At 38.1% G+C, this 4,369-nt stretch overlaps 1 pseudogene; it reads left to right on the top strand.

Moving 5' to 3' along the window:
* The first annotated feature begins 433 nt into the window (after positions 1–433).
* LOC139013143 (large ribosomal subunit protein eL18 pseudogene) lies at positions 434–1,011 on the top strand (annotated as a pseudogene).
* Positions 1,012–4,369: the final 3,358 nt, after the last annotated feature.

The raw sequence follows: 4,369 nt of genomic DNA, 5'->3' as shown, positions 1-4,369 counted from the left end.
GCTAGGAGGAGATGGAGAAGACACAGATTAGGAAAAGTAAGGAAGGCCAGGCCATGGAGGGCTTAGTGGCCCATGGTAAAAAAGTTTATATTACTGAACTTACAATGGGAAACCACTGAACTGTTGTTAAACAAGAGAGTAACATGATTAGAAGTATATGGTCTGGTTGCACAGTGTAAGGAAAGATTTGGAGGGTGGTTCAAGAATGAACGTAGAAAGGCTAAATGGAAGGCACTCTCCCCAGTGGTATGGGAAGAGATAAAGAAAGTGATGGGTGATTGAAGATATAATTTGGGTATTACATGCAAATTTTACTGGTCAGTCAGGTGTGGGTAATGAAAAGCAGACAGATCTGGATTTTTAGTTTGAGCAACTGAAAAGCATAATGGTATCATTTACTAATAGAAAACAGAGGGAGGCAGAAGGCGCCATCATGGGCGTCGACATCCCGCCACAACAAAGAATGAAAGGTTCACGGCAAGGAGCCCAAGAGCCAGGAGACCCATCTAAGGCTGCTGGTCAAGCTGTGCAGGTTTCTGGCCAGAGGGACCAGCTCTACCTTCAATCAAGTGGTGCTGAAGAGGCTGTTCTGAGTCGCATCAACCAGCCGCCTCTGTCCCTTTCAGGGATGATCTGCAAGATGAAGCTTCCTGGCCAGGAGGGCAAAACTGCTGTGGTTGTAGGGACTGTAACTGATGATGAGCGCATGCAGGAGGTGCCCAAACTAAAGGTGTATGCACTCCATGTGAGCAGCTGTGCTTGGCATCGCATCCTCAAGGCCAGGGGCAAGATCCTCACCTTCGACCAGCTGACCCTGGACTGTCCCAAGGGCTCTGGCACCGTCTTGACTTCTCATCCTCCCAAGGGCCGTGAGGTGTACAGCCATATCGGCAAGGCCCCAGGAACCCCCAACCCCCACCCCCCAGCCACACCAAACCCTACAAGCAATCCAAGGGCCGGAAATTCCAGCGCACAAGAGGTCACCCAGCTAGCCATGGTTACAAAAACTAACCCCAAATGGATGCTGGGGAGAAAGAAAAGAAAAGGAAAGAGAGAGAGAGAGAGAGAGAGAGAGAGAGAGAGAGAGAGAGAGAGAGAAGGGAGGGAGGGAGGGAGGGAAGGAAGGAAGGAAGGAAGGAAGGAAGGAAGGAAGGAAGGAAGGAAGGAAGGAAGGAAGGAAGCAGAAGGAAGGAAGAAAGAAAAAGAAAATAAAGGGAAATGAATGAGGTGGGGGCTGGGTGAAGGGGAGAATCAAGACAATGGTTTTGAGCAAGTAAAGCAAGATATACATCTAATTATGTACAAGTAAAATGACACATACATTGATTAATCTGAAGTCAAAGCAGGAGATAGACATTTGAAGTGTACTGGGTGAGAAGTTATTTAAAGAATGAAAATGGTTAGATTACATATTAGAAAGAAGAGGAAAAAGGGAAGTAGAGTGGGAAAAGGGAGAGATGAAGAAGGGAAAAGAGAAGAAGGAAAACAGGAGAGGGTCCAATTTAGCTTCAGGTCATACAACATTAGAATGTGAACAGAAATAGAGAGGATGGGACTGAATAAATAGGAAGAAAATCAAAAGAGTCACTTATAGTCAAAGCTAAGGGAAGAAAATATTTCAAGAAGGATGTAATATACTAAATGCTGTTCAGTGGTTAAATAATGTAAGATAAAGAAATATCCCCAATAAATTTTAACATAACACTGAGGTAATTATTACTACTATCTCTACTTTAAAGTTGAGAAAACAAAAGTTTTAGAAAAATATTATTTAGAAAGCAAGGTCTGGAAAGAGGATTCTAATTGAAACTGATAATAAAAAAGAAGTTTTTCATATGAAAGTAGAGATTTTAAAAGACCATATTGAAAGTATAATTTGGGAGAGAGGGCACTCTAAAAAGTGATAAGAAATAGGGTTCAGAATACCAATTGAAGGTTCAGGAGAATAAAACATAGCTCACTTTCTTTCAAATTGAAGGATTCATTCATTCATCAGATACTTTTTGAATGTCCACTCTGCCATACACTGTTCTAGGCTCTGGTCATACAGTAGTTACCTGGCCTTGCCCTCGGGTCTTTACATTCTAGTGAGAGCAGCAAACAAATAAATAATATTATAGTTTCAAGCGGTAAATAATGTTAGGAAGATAAATAAATGAGGTGAAGGAGAAAGGTATGATAGAAATGCAAGGACTGTTTTCAATGGGATGGCGAGGTAAAACCCTCCTACCTGAGAGATATTGGAGCAGAGACTTAAATGAAGAAGAGTGAGCCATTGGTAGATCTGAAAGCAGGTCCAAGCAAGTGTAAAGGGCCAGGAATTGGCTGAAATCTGGCCTGTTTGGCAGAAGAGCCAGGTCAGAGTGGCTAGAGAAGAGTAAATCAGGAGTAGTTGGGGAAAATATCTGGGCATGGGAAGGGCTTGGAATGTATGTGATCTATAGGCCATGGCAAGGAGTCTTCATTATATTCTAACTGCAATCTCTTGGAGGAATTTTGAGCAGGGAAGGGATTTCGACTGATTTATATTTTCAAAGCTCATTCTATTTGCTATGTAGGGAATAGACTCTGTGAACAAAAATGGATGTAGAAATCTGCCCAGGTAAGCTATTTGATATAGTTTTTCAGATATAACCCAAAGGTTTGCATTCTCATAGATCCTAATTATGATAAGGGTCAAAATATCCCTGTCATGTGATAAGCATGTGTTGATTATGAAAAGAAGGTAATAAGTATGATGCCAGATGGGTACTAGACTTATTGGGGGGTCACTTTGTAAACTATACAAATGTCTAACCATTAAGCTGTACACTTAAAACCAATACGACATTGAATGGCAACTATAATTGAAAAATAAAAGAATGAAATAAAAATAAAAGAAGTGAAGATTAGAATGAGGTAAGTGTGCTATCAGCAGCATCGCATTTAAACCATAATTAATTGCCATGGTTTTATGGGCATTTATCTAGACCCAATCCTTGAGCTTTATTGCTCCACTTTATGTTTTCATAAAGTCTAATAGGGTGTTTTATTTTGTTCTTGGAGATACTTTAATTATAAATGTTTTTGTAAGTTATAGCATCATTTGCATGTATTAAGGAGAAAAGAGAAATATTGTGAACCATTTAAACATTTTCATATAACAATTGCATTTCAGTATTAAAGGATAAAATAAGTATTAAAACGTGTAAAATGAGCAAACAGGTTAAAGAATGACCCAATAAAAATCAAATGTATATTTAAAACTAGGATCTCATCAGTTTCTTTTTATTAGTTTTCTAAGAAAGCATGTCAGCCTTTAAGAACATTAGAAAAAACTAGATATAAATAAACTTCCTTATAAAAATACTAGAAACAATTGTGTGTCTGTGTGCCTAGGACTAAGCTATTAAAAGCTGCAACTTAACTAAAATGAGTCTTATCTTACCTGAATTCTATTTTATTTCTAGCGATTCTGAATTAGATTTTAGTAAAGAGGGTTATTTATAAATAAGATTATAATGATGTATTTTATTGATAAAGCAATCTTCTTCAAATTTGTACTATTATTCTCTGCTTTAAGCTGATTGAAAATAGTTTCAAAAGACTCCAATGAGTTTAAAGGAATACAATACATTATTTTCAATGTCCTTTCCATGGAGGTGGGTTCAGAAAGAGAGAGAAATTAAAGCTTTGTATTTTTTAGTCACAGTGAATCCACAGAATAGAAGTTATTGAGGGCAGGGGGGAAACCCAAGGAAACATCTGCCCATTTATTGGGAATGTAGATTACTGGCCATCTAGTTAAGAAAACTGAATATATCTCAAAGGGTATGGGACATATTACATTAAACATTTTCCTAGACTTTACAATTATTTTTGTATTAGTTTGGGAGATAAAATTTGAATGTAATCCTTCCCCCAAATTATACTTGGTTTCCTTACATTTGAACCACTGTTTTGACAAAGCTTCCTACTTTGTCATGGGAGAGCTAAGTTAAACAAGGGGAATACAGCCACTCTCAGTTGGGTAAGTGGAATTCAGAACATTTTCAAGCAAACTAATTTTAATATTTCTGAAATATTAAGGTCTGAAAGTAAGGTATTTAAAAATTTCTTAGATAACTTGAATTTAATCAATAAAATATTTGTGTTAACATCATCCTATGAAAAATGTACTACAAAAATGCTCGAAAACTGTTTGTATATCTAAAGCAATTTAAATATACCTTGAACAATCTTTTTCTACACTATTAATTTAGAAAGTTGGAGGTGGTTGGGTGGTGTTTGACTTGGTCTGATGCTGTCCACCTGGTGGACTGGCTCTGGGGCTTCCCAGATGTGCAGGCAAACATCAGCTGTAGCCTGTGTTCTACCTGGTGCTACCGGC

This window comes from Myotis yumanensis, unplaced genomic scaffold, assembly GCF_028538775.1.
Source record: "Myotis yumanensis isolate MYYU_CA2020_CCGP unplaced genomic scaffold, mMyoYum1.0.hap1 SCAF_6, whole genome shotgun sequence".
Taxonomy (NCBI): domain Eukaryota; kingdom Metazoa; phylum Chordata; class Mammalia; order Chiroptera; family Vespertilionidae; genus Myotis; species Myotis yumanensis.
Note: the sequence above shows the minus strand (reverse complement) of the source record. Positions and strands in the feature narration are given on the sequence as shown.